Source organism: Canis lupus, chromosome 10 (assembly GCF_003254725.2).
Source record: "Canis lupus dingo isolate Sandy chromosome 10, ASM325472v2, whole genome shotgun sequence".
In the NCBI taxonomy this organism is placed as follows: Eukaryota; Metazoa; Chordata; class Mammalia; order Carnivora; family Canidae; genus Canis; species Canis lupus.
Genome location: NC_064252.1, coordinates 10,393,690 through 10,412,734, shown reverse-complemented (window position 1 = coordinate 10,412,734; position 19,045 = coordinate 10,393,690). Strand labels below are relative to the sequence as shown.

The following is a 19,045-nucleotide window of genomic DNA, read 5'->3' as shown; positions in this document are numbered from 1 at the left end:
CTACTGCCACCAGCCAACAGGGCCATTCCACCACATTGACTCCAGGCTGCCATTTGCCTTCATGGCTGACAGTCATTCCTACACATGCAGCAATGCACAGGTTTCCTGAATGTGTGAAGGAAACTTATCTAAGGCATGCGATAATCCAAATACATCAAAGTCTTCTGTCTTGCAACTTAAGAATGCTAAGAACTGCTGCATGGGGCTGTGGTATAGAGTAAATAAAATAATGAATGTGTCCCTCAACATATGCTTGGGACTATGACATTGGGCACCAAATTAATATTCTTAGTGGCTATAGGAACAATAGTTGTAAGTGGAATAGGTTCATCAATCAGGCCAGCCTGAGTTCAAATCCCAGCTCAGCCACTTGACAGCTATGTAATTTGGTGCAAGTTGCTAAATGTCTCTGAGCTTCAGCTTTTCCATTGACAAAACCTGGACACGTATGGCATCTACCTCAAAGCACTTTGAGAGGATTGAACTTAATAATCCACTTAAAGAATTTGGCACAATGTATGTTTCTTCTCACATGTTCAACAAATGTCTATTATCATTGCCATCATTATTATTAATGATAATTCATCAATTAATTTTCTCTGTACTTTTATCTAGGGAAAAATGGTAAATTAATTAAATACCTAGAAAATGAATCTCAAGCCTTGAATCCAAAGAAATATTGAATATAGCAACTGCAAATGGAGAAAGGGGTTTGTATATTGGGGACCAGTAGGAGCTTTCTTAGGATACTGATCCTTCTTTTTTCCTAAGACCTTGATATATCTTAGAGAGGTGGTGGAAATAAACCTAAGAACTTAAAAAAAATACCCACTTTTGGTCAGGATATGCTCTCTTTTTCATTTTGAGGATCACTTACCTAGTTATAAGAATAATAATTAGTTTATTTTTAGGAATTTCACTTATTATTTATTTTAATTTTTTGTTTTTAAGAATTTTAACTAAGCACAAAAAATTGGAAAAGTTGTTTAAAATGCTAATTAAAATAGACCAAAACAAAAACATTTGGTTTTAGAGGAAATATATTTACTGTGTCATTTTGAAGATGAGGGCACTGAAATGAAGACGTGCCTGGGGTTGTCCAGGTGAGTAGGCATGGGGCTCAGGCTAGGTTTCATTATTACTCTTCAAAGCACTCTGTTACAACTCGACAAAAATAAGTCAAGGTGCTGATTAACCAAGCCTGGGCTCTCTATCAGCCAGGGAAATTGAAGTATTTTGCTGCAATCCACCACTGACTTCTTCAGTATGTGAAAATCTTATCATGTTCTGCTTGGAATGATCCATCTTTGGCGTATGTCATAGCCATGCATTGATTTTGTCAACTTAATGTGAAGAAAATTAGTTTAATTAATTATTGAATGAACCAGAGTTTCCTTGTAACCCCATGAAACCTGCCCTAGAACATGCATCTACTTTTCCTTCTACTGTAACTCATTTGTATGACTAGTGATGAGACTTGGCTCCACAGCCCTCAAGAGTTCTTTAGGTTTTCCCATCATATATTTCATCTCTAGAGCTGTCAGACATTTTACAAAATCATTCATATTACTCCTCAGAGATTGAGAACTGATTAATATAGGGCATTAATGACATTTTAGGGTCCCAGGCTCCACTTTATCCTATGGTTGTGAAAGGCTACTATTTAATTGCACTTGTGCCATTCTCAGAGAGATTTCCTCTTTGTGGGGGCAAGATGGCTGCAACAACCCCAGAACACACATTTCCTCTTAAAAATGCAGACCAAAATAGCATGCCAATCTCTTCCAAAAGTCATGAGAAATATTTCAATAGTAAATTAATGGCATTGGTTTGGTCACATGTCTATCTCTAAGCCAGTCACTATGGACAGAGAAATATGAGCCTTTGTGTGGCCAAGCTTAGCTCAGACACCATTCCTGGGGTGAGGTCAAAAGCAACTTCACCAGGACCATATATAGTGAGAGTGGCTGGATCCTCAGGTAACCACTGGGGATAAACTGGATTCTGATCTAACAAATGTCTGCTATTCAGGGGAAATTCTCTGAGCTATGGGATGATAGGATAGTAAGACTGGAACCCTTTAGTTGGGAAAGATGGAACCTAATGGAACTTCTTAAAACTGTCATGCATTTATGCAAATAGACAACAAACCCTTAATTATTGTAATAAGAATACCACCTTTGAAATTCTGAAAGTTATTTTAGTAGTGCAAAGTGCTACTTTATGTCATAGGCAGTATCTTTGTGGGATTCTTTATCACCAAGAGGCTGTACTTATTAAAATATTAACTCAAAAGATTCGGGGTTGGGGGTGGGGTAGTCTAAGTTAGTAATGTAGAAAAGGGCTAAGACATCCCCAATTTCTATAACTCCTTTTGAAAACTGACCTTAATGATCCTCTAGAGCAATCCATATATTCTCCTGAGGCCTAGATAGTTGACCAAGCTCAATAATCTAGTTCAACTCAACAAGCAAAATGGAAATGGTTTCACACGCAGTTTGAAGTCCCGGAAAAAGTTTAAGGAGTAAGCAAAGCAGAAAGCTGCAACCAGGCTATGAAGAAAAAGAACATGTGTTCCACTGCTTCATTTCTGTATCCAACAGAGAGAAGAAAACGCAGCTGTAATCCACATAAGTGAATCCAGAGAGTAAGAAAAAACAGGTTTTAAAATTCAAAGATATTTTGCTTGAGACCAAAAGCAAACCAAGTAAACACATGATAGTAGGTTAGAGCTAAAAACATTTGACTTCAAATGTTTTGTTTTCTATTTCTAAATGTGTTCTCAATTTATAACTCACATATAAAATATATTATTAAATTATATTATTACATATAAAATATTATATATCTTCGCACATAGTCTCATAGTTGATCATTGAGTACTCGGCAAGCAAGGGCACTTTTGCTTTCTTCTCCTCTTGCTTCCTGAAAACAAAGGTCTGAGAAGTTGCTGATTCTTACGATGAAGCTTATTTCATCAAAAAAAGGTCGAAATTCTTAAGAATGTAAATGTGTCCTTTGAGCAGGCTTTCATTCCCTTTTCTTTTTTTTCCTGGGGTATTATTGTGCTTTCCTGGTGATTTAGCCACTGAGGAATGATGAAAAGAATTATCTGTTTCAGTGATTTGTGGCTTATTATAGGCACTGGGGACAAAGTTGAAATAAAGGATCACGATGAGATTTGATTGTTCTTCATGTTTTGTCACAGATAGGAATAAAGGCATGCCTTGGGAAAGAAACTGTGTAGAAACAGAACGTCTTGCTGTAGGTTATGCAAAACCATAGACAATGTGCTTTATAGAAAAGAAACGTCTTTAGAGATATCAGGTATGCTTCCTAATTATGGCAATATAATTTGAAATAAAATCTTTTAAAAAAACGTGAACCTTACATTTCTAGAAGTTTGGGATCTGTGAACCCAAGATAATTTTTTTTTTTTAATGGGCTTGGGGTCAGAGTGGGCAGTTGCCTAATTTATTCCTTAGCTATGCCCATTGATAAGATCAAAGGCGTGACCATATGAGTAAAATCTTATAATATTTGCTCAGTCACTGAATAACTCATTCTATGGGACTCATTCTATGTGTCAGAAATACAACACTGAATAGGACAAAGACTTTGTCTGGTGGGAAGACTCCTGGGAAGACAGAAATTACATAAAGATATTTAAATTATGATTGTAGTAAGTGACACAGAAGGAACGCATGATGGAAATGCCCAATACCAAAGTGGTCCAGGACCCAAGGAGTGATATCTGGTCACATCTTGAAGGGAGAGTGGAGGCAGTAGGTGGAGGCAGTCAGGGATAGGACTAGTGGCAAGAAGAGACAGAGGACACTACATCTCTGGAGTTTCTGAGATGGGAAGAAATATGAGGTGTTCAGTGAGCTAAAAGAAGACCCACAGGAAGAAGGCAGGTGTGGATGAGGGTTCAAACTGGAGAAGAAAATGGAGTCAGAGACCATAGAGTCATGAAGGCCTATCTGGAACTTTATAAACAATGGAAATTCATGGGAGAAGGTTTGTTTGTATTTTTGTTTTGTTTTGTTTTGTTTTAATTCATGTCCCTGTCCTATTTTTAAAAATTTTGAACGATCTCCTTTTCCACAGTTTAGGGAACCAAGCAGAGAGGTACAACCACAGAGATAGGGAGACTACTCGCATCTGTTGTTGTGATCCAGAAAGCCGGTGATAGTGACTTTGCCCACCAGGGATGGCAAAGCTGGTAGAGAGAAATAGAAGGATTTGAAAAGTATGTAGGAGCCAGAACCAATAATATAATGGGTAAAGTGAGTGAACACGACTCTCGCGTTTCTGGACTGCTTAGAAGTAGGGAGGATGGACCTTGATATGGGTACCTCCCAAGGCAGAGAATGTTTTAGGAGAGATTAACTTCAGTTCTGGAAATGTCTGTGTCACATCCAAGCAGAGACATGGAGTTGACAGTTAGGTACTTGGGCCTGAAATATAGCAGAAATGTCTAAACTAGATCTATTTGCAAGTTTCTGTAATAAATACTTTCAGATGTTTCCTAGTTACCGGTCACTATCTAAGCACTTTATAGACACTAAACTGTCTTACACTTCCTTACAACTCTCCAAGGTGAGTGCCACTGTTAAACCTCTTTTACCAGGATTATTCAAGCCACCCAGCTTGAAGATGCAGAGTCAGGATTTGAACCCAGGGTATCTGGCTCCAGAGTCCACACATCTAACCATGAGGCTGAGGGGCTGAGCCCAGAAATCGAATGGGCGAGTGAGACTGTAGAGTACTAAGAGGGGAGAAGGGAGCCCTGTGGAGCTCACACCATTAAAGGTCAGAGGAGGAGAGTGAATTGGCAAAGGTGACAGGTGACTTGTACAAATCCATTAGACCCATTTGTCCCAAAGTGTTCTCCCAGCAAGGCCTCACACGCTGTCAGCAGAACCGAGATGACACTTATCTCCATTAGCCCGGACACCCTCACCACCGGATACAAGGTCTCAGGGATTTATCCTCCTCGAAAATCCAGGCCAGAACTACCACGCCGGGCTCTGCACAACTGGTGTTCCTCCAAGGCGGACTCTTTTGCCAATAACTTGACTTGTATTATTTTTAGTGAAATATCATGTAGCAAGCTGCTCCTAAAATATTTCCAGTCTGGAGTGCTGGCAAGGAAAAAAAAAATCAAAAAAGAAGAAAGCCGGGAGCGGAGGGCAAGAGTGGGAAAAGAATCGGAATAATGAAAGGTGGAGTGTGGATCACACACCCAAAACTATAGCAGACAGGACGTAATCTTGTAAGTGAGAAGGCTGGAAAGTCCTCACTGGTTGATCTTAATCAATGAACTGCCACCCACTCCTGCCTGCGTCTTCCCGAACTAAGCAATTAGCCAGTTCCTCCTTAGTGATCCTGTTAGGTGGTTTTCACCGGTTGTACGATTACACACGGCCTCGGCACCAGGAAGCCTTGGAAAGTCCTATCTGAAGGCACAGGCTTTGGATTTGAACCAGTTCAGGGGGTGTGAGCTCAGGCTCTGGTAAATACAGGACTTGAGGGAGTGAACTAAGCTGTGGTCTCAGTTTCCTCATCTGAGAAAGGGGGGTGATGCGAAAGCCTACTTCACAGAGTTCTTAGGACACATGTGAAATGGTCCCTGACCAGTAGGATAGGAAATACTCGAGAAGCGTCCATTAATCTTATTTTAATTACTATTAGAGGGGTTGGTGCTCTTCAGATACTTTCAGTAACAGAAAACTATGGTCTTTCCAAGGGCGCCCATGCACCTTATTAACAGTAAGTCATGGTCATAGCCAGTCAAGGAGGATTTTTAGCTGAATTTGAGGATTACTGATGGAAGGACTCTCAACTACTGTTTGCATGTAGCAGCATTCAGAGAAGCAGATATGGTGTGTGTGTGTGTGTGTGTGTGTGTGTGTGTGTGTGTGTGTAGAGAGAGAGAGAGAGAGCCATGTGTCATAGAGATTAGACTTCACACAATTGCGAGATGTGGTTCAGCAGTCTGTGGGCATCCATTGCCCCCCTGTCTGGCCCTGGAGCTTGAAGCCACAGTCAGGTGAGTGAGCAAGAGAAGACAGACATAGAACCAGGGAGAATCAGGACAGGTGGAAACCCAACAGTAGGACCTGGAGGCCGCAGGGAGGGACTGAGACTCCCTCTAGTTTCCGTTATCTCTGGCCTTAATGATTTGGCCATCCTGCAGAAATGGGGATCCTTAGTCCAGGAAGGAAACACACAATGGCTCAGGGAAGCTGAAGAAGGTTCTGGAAGAAGGAGGGAAGTAGTGGGCTCATCCGCTATCTCATGCCAACAAGATGAGCGACTCAACAACAATGTGTGTGAACGACAGGATGGTAGCTGCTTCATTTTGCCCACTAAGTAATAGCCCGCTGGACTCTCCTTTGTAGGCCACCCCAGGGGGAAGTGCCCAGGAAAGGGAATTCTGGGGAATGCATTTCAGCCCCGCCAAGTGCTGACCACATTACAAAACCTCTCACCTCTCGCCATGGATATTTTACTAACCAGATACGTGCTCAGCACTCTGCTGACTACTTTCTTTTCCTTCATTCATCTCTTTTTACCCCAAACCCTGCAAGTCTAGCTATCATGGTTGAGGAAACGGAGGAAAAAATTCTTTTTGAGTAGTTTGGCCACAGTCAAATGAGATTTATTTATAAGTGAGGAAACATACAGTTAAGTTTGGGAGTTGGTGTCTGCACTAACCAGATTTTCTGTATCATTAGAATTCCTCTCCAAAACAGCTTAGCTAATGACTGCGACAGATAATCATCATGCAGTTCCTGTCCTGGCTCTTGTTAAAAATAAGAAAGCAAGACAGGCCCAAGGCACTGATGTACCTAGTGATCAGATGACACTCTTGGAATCTCAATGAAAGCGAAATAATTTTCAGGTACTGTTTATATATAAATATTATTCTCTTTAAAATTAAGTGGGTATCAACACCAAATGGAATTATTCCTTAGGCTCAATTTATTTCCTTTCAAAAGCTTTACCTTAATTTTAGTTACATTCTAAATGTAAGTCATAGCTAGTCTACCATTTCTTGTATGCGGCATGCAGTCTGCATCAATTTGCACTGAATTTAATAAGAATTAAAATGGAAATCTTCATTGTCATTTAGCTAAGAGTAATCAGTATCTGAAGTTGAAATTCTTGCAGGCAATCATGGGATCACATCCACATAGGCAAAATCCCAATTTACCAGTTACAAGCTGGTTATAGAGAAAACATAGGGTAACTGCTGAGTAAGCACAGATCCTCCTATAGAGAGCTATAAACTCTGGGCACAGGTAAAAAAGTAGCTGGCTGAAATCACTAGGGACTGCAACGAGGCCAACAGATTCTTTTTTTTTTTAAGATTTATTTGAGAAGGAGCTGGGGGAGGGGCAGAGGGAGAAGGAAAGAGAGACTCTCCAGCAGACTCTCCGCTGAACGAGGAGCCCATGCAGGGCCAGATCTCATGACCCTGAGCTCATGACCTGAGCCAAAATCAAGAGTCAGATGCTTAACCGAGTCACTCAAGTGCCCCAAGGCAACTGGATTCTTACAGGAACTCCATGCTCAAAGGAATGGAGTAAATAGAGTGGTTTCCATTATTGTCTTCAGCCTGGGACCAGGTATAGTCAGCAGCGATTTAGCGACAGTAGGGGCATGGGTGGAAAAACCACAGTCTTTTTGTCCTGGAGACTCAAGAGAACAAATATGAGGAAACTCACCACCAAAGGGCCCGGGGAAGCCCTGTAAGGAAAATGGTCAGAGAGGGCTCACCAAATTCTGTCTGCTGTTACCTCAGTCACTCTTGAACCATTCATGTACAGAACAGACTCAAAACAGCTCTGCTAAGACAAAAGGTATGAACTGGATTTAGACCTGCTAGCCTGAGTTTTAAGATCTAGTACAACCCAAGATACTGTGTGGCTAAAATAATATGAACATTATTTATTGATACATATTGTAGGGCTAGATAACTCTAGTAGCTTAGCTCAAGATAGAGAATGACCAGCGACTTCCATATGACAAACTATGGTAGAGGAAATCAAGTGCGAGGAAGATGGAAGAAACACTCTTGAGTTGGCCTTGAAGCCAAGCTTTGGAAATGTCATCTAAATGTGGAATTCAAAGAAATCCTGCATCTCATGGGCTCCCTCATGTGCTTCCTCCTGCAAAAAGTCTTTTTCTGATTACTGCATACAGATTAATACATCACCTCTGAAATCCATGCTATTTCTTTTTTTTTAAGATTTATTTATTTATATTAGAGAGAGAGAGAGAGAGAGAGAGCTGAGGGAGAGGGTGAGGAAGAGAATCTCAAGCACACTCCTCACTGAGCAAGAGCTGGATGTGGGGTTCAGTGTCATGACCAGAAGATCACGACCTGAGTAGAAACCAAGAGTCAGATGTTTAACCAGCTGGGCCACCCAGGCGCCCCAAATCCTTGCTATTCCTGATCATTCATGAGGCATGACTCTGATACTGTCCTATAACAAAATTACTTTCATGTAAGTATCACCCCAAGTTGTGTGTGGGCTCAGCGGGAAATTGTGCCATGAGCGATTAGTGGTGTCTGCCACAGGCAAGGAGATCATGTCACGTATACTCCACGTCCCCCCTTTTGAGCCCTCTGAAGTGTTTTACAGATATTATCGAACACTCACAGTAACACTCTGAAGTAGATATTATTTTCCCCATTAGAGAAAACTGGAAAATAATAACTCAGATGAGTTTCTGAGAGGTTGCCTAAGGTTACTCAGAGTCCCTCCCGCCCTGTGATAAATGATGGAATTAGGCTTCAGCACCTGAACTTTTCCCACCATAGTGCTACGATTCTCTTTGTAACACTATCTCCCACCTACTCAGTTCCTGGCAAGTGCTTAGCACAAAATAGGTTCTTGGTAAGCATTTTTACAGACTTAATAAATGGATGACATGTCAACTTGGCACGCAGCAGCCTAAAATAAGGAGGTTATTTTTTAGACAGCTGTGAAACTGAGGGCAAGTCTGAATCACAATAACAGAATGTTTTAACTGGAAGCCATATTTGAAAATAAAGTGTTATCATGTCTGCAGTGCACAGAGGGTTGTGGCCAGATAAGCACGTCCTCGAGCGATTAACAGAAGTATCCTTTCCAGTAAACACAGGACAACGACATTAAAATCCATATGATAATTCATCTATAATCTTTTCATGGCAAAAGTTGTCATCAAATGAAATTTTAACCATATCACTTTGTGCTTAAAACTCTTAATTAGGCTGCCATGCATATCAAAGACCACAGCTGAGCCCTAAATGTTCTTCATGATCCATCAATCTTTATCTTTAGCCCCATCTCTACATTTGCTCACCTGACTAGCCTCACCTCAGTCGTACCAGGTTACTTAAACCATTCATATGACATGTACTTTTACATCTTCTCTCTCTTCTTATACAACATTCTTTCGGGATCCCTGGGTGGCGCAGCAGTTTGGCGCCTGCCTTTGGCCCAGGGCGCGATCCTGGAGACCCGGGATCGAATCCCACGTCGGGCTCCCGGTGCATGGAGCCTGCTTCTCCCTCTGCCTGTGTCTCTGCTGCTTCTCTCTGTGTCTCTCATGAATAAATAAATAAAATCTTAAAAAAAACAAAAAAAACAAAAAACAAAACATTCTTTCTCCCTGAACTGCCCATTACTCTTCTTTGTTCTGAAAGAACAAATTCCATTAATTCCATTAATTTAAAGTGTTACCTCTTTTTGCAACTCCTCTCTGATCCTCGGAACCTAAAGATCCCTTGTTCTTGCTCAGAATGGAAGCCTGGATTCATCACAGCATCTTCTTCACTTTAATTGTTGATTGAACTTTCATTCTCTTCGACCTAACCAAAAGCCTTTGAAGACACAGATCACATCTTATTTTACAACTGTATCATCCAGGATCGTGTCTGGCACACACACAGCAGGAGCTTAATAATTATTTTTTGAAAGAATGGATGTCAGTTCTATTCCTAGATGACATATGGGTATAAAGGAGAAGAGGAAGGAAAAGGTCAACTATTTGTCATGTGAGGGCAGGGAAGGCCAGTTTTTCCAGGAGATACAGTAGTTTATCTCCCAGTTTTTATCAGTCAGTCTGGTAGGGACTGCAGCTAGTAGTCACCTAATTTCATTTCCCAGTCCTACTCACAGTTTAGTTGGTCATGAGATGAATGATGGTGAATGGAATCTATGCAGAAATGACATAAGCCACCTTTCAGCATGGCTGACAAAAATCTCCCATGTGCAGTAATACATTCTCATTGTCTTCCTCCTGTCTCCTGTTGGACGGTGCTGGGGTGACTTTGAAACTTCAATACAGTGGAGTCACAAGATGGAAATGGCCCGGGTCACTGAGTCACCACTTGGGTGAGAGCTAACGCATAGCCATTCAATTAGAAACAGCCACACTGGAAGTGCAATCACTGAGATTTGGCAGTTATTTATTATAGGAGCTTATGCCATTTATCATGACTAATAAAGTCAAATATGAATTCTATTTGTGCCAGCGTTGCTCTTATACAAAATACTACAAACATCTGAAAATGGAGCTTTTAAGGCCTTGAGGGAGACTCATTTAATTAAGTAGCACTTATTAAATCTTCTCACTGCAAAGAGAAACTGGAAGTTGCAGAGGAAAACATTTCAGAATCAAGCAGACCGGATGAACCCCCACAGGGGACCTGAGATGTGGTGTGTGTGGTATCAGAGATGCACCTACAGAGTAGTTTTGAGCTAGCCCCTGTACCTTACTTTTAGGGTCTGTGTATGTATAGAATCTGCAGAAAGGCAGCTGGCTTGGCTCTTTTAGTGACTAGCTAGGGAAAAAGCAAAGTTAAGACTGTAATTAGATGAGTCTTGAGGCTTTTGTAGGCCAAGATAAAGTATGTATGCAAGGGGCTGGGGCCCAGGGGGGCCTTTACTTTCCATCAACATGCCCCTTTCCTGATTCCTCCTTCTCCCAACTCCATCTCTTTCCTGACAAGTGATGATGTTTCTGCCACCAAAGTCATGCTCTGCCTGTTGAAGCGGTAGCCAAAGTGTAACTCTAGAGATGTGGTTGCCTGTAAACAAGAAAGTGGAGCAAACCGGTGCTAAGTGGTAAGTGCACTTATATAAGCAAAACAACCAAGACCGTTCAGGTATCATTACCCAAGGGATGACTTTCCTGTGACACTGTAGAGGACATTCGATTCAACTCTATTTTACTGGCGTAGAACCTTAAAATAGAATGCGACAAAACAGGGTAATGCAAAGCTGAATGGATATAGTAGGAACTGAGGAATTACTGGGTTCGGTGAGATCCATGGCTTGATACCAATAGAGCCCCAACTAGAGGCATCACTAAATTCTCAAGAGTTGATCTCAAAAGGTTAATGCAGAGGACGTCTCTTGGGGTGACCTCCCAGTTCTCTGTGATTCTCTTTTATTGAGGAACAGTTCTGTGTCAGCCGTGGAGAGACACAATTCTGATCCCCTGCTGTGAAGGAAGTAACTGATTGGGTGGCCCCAGCTGCTGCTGAGTCACACACAAGACCACTCTTCCTGTGGGCTGCTCCCAGCCAATGACTGAGTACGTCAGGGATAGTAAGTCAGCTGCTTCTTTTTTATATTTTTTGAGATTTTATTTATTTATTTTTGAGAAAGGCAGAGACATAGGCAGAGGGAGAAGTGGGCTCCCTGAGGAGACTTGATCCCAGGACCGGGGGGAACCATGACCAGAACCAAAGGCAGATGCTCAACCCCTGAGCCACCCAGGAGCCCCTAAGTCAGCTGCTTCTTGCAACGTTGCAAGAATTTCCTGATTCTGGACTTTGGCTCAAGGATTCCCATCAGCTTGGCCAAAACTTTCCTAATGTTGTAGTCTTAGATTTTGCAGTTTAACCTTGCTTCCTTCTCTCCTTCACAGGGATTAGACCTGCATTATGATGTCCTCTGCTCCTCCCCTTTATGCTCCACAGGTTTTTCCACAGTAAGTCCCTTGCATCCACTTCTCAGAGGGCCCAAGCCAGTGCAAGATCACTTCTACGGGGGGCTTTCCAAGAACCAAAGCTGTGTTCTAGGATCCTGCCAGAATTGCCATGGGACCAGACAACTGACCAAACTTGGGGCCATGGGATACTCAGCCCCAGGAATTTGGGGGTTAGAGAAAGCTGGGGTACCTCGAACTCAAGCATACTGAAGAGCTTCTTGGAGAAAAGGCTCATGAGCTTAAGTGTTGAGATCCTGAAGATGCCTTCATGCCTTCCTCTCTTATATTTTTATTTTTAATCATTCCTTTATGTCTTTGTGATTTTCCAATTTCATTCCACTGAACTCTTTCTTTTTCCTTTTGCTTGTCTAAGTCAATTTCTGTTACTTTCAAGTGGGCAATGGCTATAGTAAGGCACAGACCAGATTTTTCATGTCTTTTATGGCACTGCAGAGTTCATCCAGAGCCTTTCCTAACCCATTTATGGATTTTTTTGATGTGTTGAAATAGCCATTTTTATTTAATTAATCACTCATTTCTGTCAAACATCTGGTCAATTTAGTGAAGGGGAAAATAGACAAGTAGTTGTTTGCTTTAACTAATTACCAAACCAGTTTAAATGGCTGATTCCTTCATTCTACATAGATCCACTTCCCAGCCATACCATCCTCCCCCACCAAAAAATGAGAAAACAAGGATTCAATTTCATAACAATTTGTTTCTATGTAATGTACTAGTTCAGGTCTACCACAGTGAGAATGGGGATGTGTGGCATCTGCCCATTTTTCAGGACCAGCAGGATAAAATAGAGAAAGGATAATCAAAAAGGAAGGATTTCCAGGGGAAAAAAAGTGCTGCAAGCACAAAGGTCCTAACCCATTTATGCCTCTGATGGCATCTCTATGGTGTTGAGTTTTGTCCTCTGCATGAAGTTGGCTTTATTTTTAAATTGTAAAAATCTTTATTTCTCAGGATGCTAAACATAAATCTAAAACCCCCGAAGTAAAGTTAAAAAAAAAAAAAAACTGAAAAAACAAAACATGACTCACAAAAAGGACATTTTGATAGTTAGAAGTTATGGGAAAAGATTTGTCAGGCATCATTTGCTAAATCGCACACATAAAGAGAAGGTGCTCAGAAACTATAAAAAGAAGGAATCTTGTCCTACATTAGGCACATAGGAAGGAAGTTCAAAGAGTAAGATTACCTAAAGCAACATACGATTTTCTGTCTAGATCTTAGAGAGATTTTTACTTTCGGATGTTGAATAGCTATTAAAATGGGAAAGATCTTAGATGAGGGAGGAAACACTGCAAGAAGTCACAAAGTGAAGCAAAAACAGAAGATGCCTACAGATTGCATTCTTCGAAAACACTTTACACCTACCCTCGGCTCTCTGTCTGGCAACATCAGCGTGTTTCTAAATGCCCCCGAGACACACCTAGGAGGACTGCATCAAACCGCAAGTCACAAAATGGCACTAAATCAGATCACTTGTTCATTGTCAACCTAGGAATCCAAATTAGAGCTGAGACTGGAAGCTCAGATTTCTACAAACTCTTTGAGGCCCGTGTGATAAAAACAGGCCACACCACCTCTGAAAATACAGCTGCTTGATATGTGTTCAGTTTTATGAGAAACGTTTGCATTTCTTTGCTTGACTTTCTGAGTAATTCAGAAACAAATGGCAGAAGTTTTAAGGATTGTTTTTATTTTTTATTTTTTTTAGATTTTATTTATTTATTCATGAGAGACAGAGAGGCAGAGGGAGAAGCAGGCTCCATGCAGGGAGCCTGATGTGGGACTCGATCCTGGGACTCCAGGATCATGCCCTGAGCTGAAGGCAGGCGCTAAACAGCTGAGCCACCCAGGGATCCCAGGATTGTTTTTAAAGGCTCCAGAAATCTATCCATCTCCCTCCCTCCCTCCTTCCCTTCCTCCCTCTCTTCCTTCCTGTCAAATACCAGTCCACTGACTGCACTTAATGAGGAAAAGTAAAAAAAAAGTCCTATGTATGATACACATCCAGAGACATGGACGCTTTGTCAAATAAAAGGATGTGGTCTAGATTTTCAATCAAAACAATTAGGCAATAAGCTGAGAATCTGTCTGGCTTCAAGAGTTCCCCCAGGAGTTTACAAATGTGTTTTCAAACACCAGACAAGCTGTTCGTTTCTAGTTTGAGCGGCAAAGTGTAGATATACACATCATCACTTGCGATGGCGGCCCAAGGCTCTTCTAGGTAATCTCAAAAGCTTTTCATTTGGTTCGGAAACAGAGAGGAAGAGATAATTAGTCATCATCTGCTTAATCTCCAGTGACAGAGATTGGCCTGATGTCCCCATTTACTTCTGTCTTAATCCAATTGTGCTGTAGAACATCGAAGCAGAGATCAAAGCCTATCTTCCCCTTGGAGACCCAGGGACACGTTTTCCTCCACAGAGATTTGGAGCAAGGTGAGCTGTGTCCGTGGCATCTACAGGTAGCCAGGAGCCGGCCCTGACTCTGCCGGGACTCTACTCCATAGGGATGGATAAGGTCTGAATCACAAAGCCTCCCTTCCCAACCTGCTGAATACTGGGAAGTCCGAACTGCTCGGTGAACCCTGGTGATTTCCGGGGGATGCTTCTGTGTTCTAAAAATTCAGCGTGGTTTGTATTTGCCACTCACTCACTTTGAGTTCTTTTCTCCTTATAGGGCCTCATCTCCTCCTGCCGGTGGGCCCCAAGGTCTCTGCTCCCAATATTCCTTTACCAATTTCCTGACAAAGACAAAACCAGAAATCTTCCTGGGGATAATCAATAATTTATAATACATTTAGAGGCAGTCTGAGCCAACTTTTAGAGTGCCTATGATCCACGCTCTATGTGATTTAACCTACGTCTTGCTACCACTTTATGAGTCCTGGACTCTTATTAACAAAAGCCTATAGATGAACTAACTGAGGCACAGAGAAGGTTAAAACTTTTTTTTGTTAAAGTCACATTTAGTAAATCCAGAGCTGGGATTTGAGTCCAGGCCATCTGGTTGAAAAAGCTGGGCTCTTCACCACCGTACTGAATATCCTTTCTACCTCCTAACGAAGTAAACAAAATCTACAAAGATGCACCTTTATCCATGTTAAAACAACATGCTGCATTATCTTCTCAAAACCTTGGCCTTATTGGAGCTCAAATTTCTCCATTCCAAAGTCTTTACTCTCCGCTTGCACAACTGACAGAAAACCACAGGGTTGATCTGCCCCAAAGATAACGTCTCCAGCTCTTTGTGAAATGTAAATTATTCTGCTTGAGAATCCTTGCTCTGGTCTAGTTATACTGGTTTTTTAGCTTCTGTCCTCTCCGACTAAAGATCAGTGACCTCTCCCTGCACAAAAGAAAGCTATCGTGTCATAAGGCAACTGTCCCACTCCATTCGAGTGGATTTGGTTTCAGGTTTTTAAGCCCCTTCTTGAGCATCCTTCTTTGGTGGGGATGCTCAAGGTCAGTGCAAGCAGCCACTGATAAGATACATGCTTTCCCTGACTCGGGGAACCCCATCTATTTGAACTCTGACTGGTTTTACCTTCTGTCCCAGGAGTGCATTCTTGCTCTGCCCCTCCTCCCATTCTGACCACTCCCATCCCTTCAGATGGAAACAGTATGCAAATGATTCCCAAGCCTAGGTCTTGAGTTAAACCTCTTCTGTGAATTCCTCTTCTATATATTAATCTGCCTTTTGGATGTCTCTACATAGATGCCCCATGGTCACCTTGAATTTAGCACAACCACCACCTCAGGTCATTGCACTAGCTCTCTGCCCGGAGTGATCTTCTACTAGACATCTCAGGCTCTCTCCCTCACAGCCTTCCCTGACCATCCTCTTTAAAATAGTGGCATCCTTCCACCCACACTCTCTCAGTCTGTATCTGTCCCTCTCCACTAGAATGTAAGTTCCAGCAGAGCATTGCCTTTTGTCTGCTCTGGTCAGTGTTGGAACATTGCTTGGCATGCTGTGGTCACTTGATACATCCTGGAAGGAAGAAGGGAAGGAAGGAAGGAAGGAAGGAAGGAAGGAAGGTAGGAAGGAAGGAAGGAAGGAAGGGAGAACAAATCATCTCCTTTGTTCCTATCAAAGTTCCTCCCAGTCCCAGCCACTCTGTTTCCAACGTAACAATCTCAAATGCACATCTTGTCATGTGGGTCATCATTTTAAAGGAATCCTTCAAATCTCTCCTATATCCACAAATAGTTAGCATGGTACTGGCTTTACACTTTACCATTCACCATCCTCACCAGGCTCATTTCTGACCACTCTCCCATAAGCATCCTGTGCTCTACCCAGCATTTCCCAAGTAGATGTGCCGTGAACAAATGGCCCTGTGGACAGTGCAATCTGGACAGCTTGTCACACTGTTGAAAGATAAACTGAGGCATAATAAATTTTTTAGGAGTTTATTTGTGCAAAAATCAATTTGATTCAATGCCAAATTAGTAGTTAGGAGTGCTCTACCAACAGGAGCCAGGGGCAAAGTTTTTATCAATAAGATGTGAAAACAAAGCAAGGAAGTTATTTGATTGGCTCTGGCTTACATTACTTGGGAAAGCCAAGGTGGTTGGTTGCAATTGATTGTTCTTCTTACCCTAGAGGCATTTATATGGATTGCCTGAGGCTTTGGATAGGCTACTAGGGCATCAGAGCCACCCCAGGCCACTGCCTCCTTGTTTGATTCCCCTGACAGTGCTATATCTTGACAGTAACAAGGCACAAAGCACACTGGCATATGAAGGAAGTCATGTCATTAATAAACAGATCAATGGAATATTACTCAGCCATTAGAAATGACAAATACCCACCATTTGCTTCAACGTGGATGAAACTGGAGGATATTATGCTGAGTGAAGTAAGTCAATCGTAGAAGGACACACATTATATGGTCTCATTCATTTGGGGAATATAAATAATAGTGAAAGGGAATAGAAGGGAAGAGAGAAGAAATGTTTGGGAAATACCAGAATGGGAGACAGAACATAAAGACTCCCAACTCTGGGAAACGAACTAGGGGTGATGGAAGGGGAGGAGGGTGGGGGGGGTGGGGGTGAATGGGTGACAGGCACTGTGTGGAGCACTTGACGGGATGAGCACTGGGTGTTATTCTGTATGTTGGCAAATTGAACACCAATAATAAATAAATTTTATTATTAAAAAATAAACACATCAAGAATTTATTTATTTATGTATTTATTTATTTAGAAAGATTTTATTTATTTATTCATGAGAGACACACAGAGAGAGGCAGAGACAGAAGCAGAGGGAGCAAGCTCCCTGCAGGGAGCCCAATGTGGGACTTGATCCGGGGACTCCAGGATCACACCCTGGGCCCAAGGTAGACCCTCAACCTCTGAGCCACCTGGGTGTCCCACGAGCATGCACTTAAAAAGGGAAAGCTGTTTAGGAACCCCAAGTTTGTTCAGTCCAAGCTCCTCAAACTTTTTTTGTGCAAGGAACAACGAGGAACCAGGTTCCCTGGAACACAGTTTGGGAAACACTGCAGTCTACACCTGCTTCCAGTTTCCTGTGCAGCCCAGGCTCCCTCATCTTCCCATGCTTTACTTTTATAGTTCCTGTGTCTACGAGGCCCATCCCTCTTCTGATGCTTCCAGAATTCCTATAAGCCCTTCCTCTAAAGCTCAGTGTAGGGTCACTTCCTCTGAAAAGCCCCCGCCGGGAGAATTCATCCTCCTCTTCTGCTTTCCAGCTCTACGGATCACTCCCCTCTGTCCCAGCACTCACCTTATTATTCCGGCTTATATTCTGACTCCTCCATTGGACTGCGATCACCAGGGATCTGGGGTCATTCACCTACGTCCCCTCCGTCCCCAGGGCACAGGACACTGTCAGTGTGATGAAGGAAAAGTCTGTTCAGGGGACGCAACATTGATATCTACGTCCCTGGTATCAAACACGAGGAAGAGGGAAGATGATGAGGAGTGTGCAAAGAAATACCGACTCTGATTCAATAATGTGAAGAGTGCTTTATGTCTTTTTGCGGGAAAGCATCCAGGGAAGAAAAGGCGTAGCCCATCGGGAGGTGGTCTGGTCTGGACCTCCGCACCCTGCCTAAAATGCATTCACCACTCTGAAAGAGACTTAATGGGTCTCAAATTCCTAGAATCAATAACTTTCTTTGTTGCCACTGCCTGCCTCTGCAGATGGGAAATAAACAGCCCATCTCCAGCCCACTTAAAACACAGATGCCTCCCAAACCACAGGTTTGCCCTGGAAACTTGTCACAGTCATGCCAGCTGCCTGGGTTTTTACTTTCCAGATTCCATCCACAGACAGGGTGTAGCTTTCTTGTTGTAGAAAAAAAAAAATAGCCTAAGGACACAAGCAATAAATAAATAAATAAATAAATAAATAAATAAATAAATAAACATGTGATCCTTTCCAATTTAATGATGAAAAATGTGACATTTATTTCTCAGTTCATATAAAAAGAGAAGTCAAGGAGTTTGGGTCATCCGACTTCATGGCATCCAGCATCTGTTACGGTGCATGAAACATAGCAAGTGCTCAGAAATGTATGATAAATTAATTTCTGTAAAATGTGTCAGATTCAAAGATTTCAACAGATGCATAAAGCAAGGATACCAACCAGTGACCTTGCGAGGCTGTCTAAACGAGAACTCGTCCTGGCCCTCAGTCAATGAAGACTGAGTAGATCAGTGCTTCCAACTTTGTGAGTCTCCTATCGGACCGGGAGGACCAAGAAAGGGGTGGAAGCCACGTGGAGGGGGGTGAGGGGTGGGGATCACTAAATCAAGTGTCTTGCCCTTCAGCTGATGGATCAACCAGCTTACCAAACTATCGGCCCGGAAACTATGTGTTTCCACGCACAATGCTTAGCGGGGCCTCCTGCTTCTCTTAGCGATGCCTCTTCCAGGGTTCTCTGCAAGGTGCACACAAAGAGAGTAATTATTTCTAGGTCTTCCAAAGCAGCTTTGTCACTGTGTCATCTAAAGAACGAGCTGGGAGGCAGTGATATCTCATCAGTGGGTTTCTT

At 42.3% G+C, this 19,045-nt stretch overlaps 1 long non-coding RNA gene across 2 annotated transcripts in view; it reads right to left on the bottom strand.

Annotated features, from left to right (window-relative positions):
• LOC112677892 (uncharacterized) overlaps positions 1-19,045 on the bottom strand; it is a 98,116-nt gene that overhangs the window by 12,196 nt on the left and 66,875 nt on the right. The window contains exons 3-4 of one of the 2 annotated variants that reach the window (XR_007413362.1): positions 18,843-18,931; positions 17,773-17,873 (exon numbers count right to left, since the gene is read on the bottom strand). This is a non-coding gene — a long non-coding RNA (uncharacterized LOC112677892). Of the gene's footprint in view, positions 1-17,203; positions 17,874-18,842; positions 18,932-19,045 lie in introns of those variants that run through there. The other variant, XR_007413361.1, reaches the window with a different exon arrangement.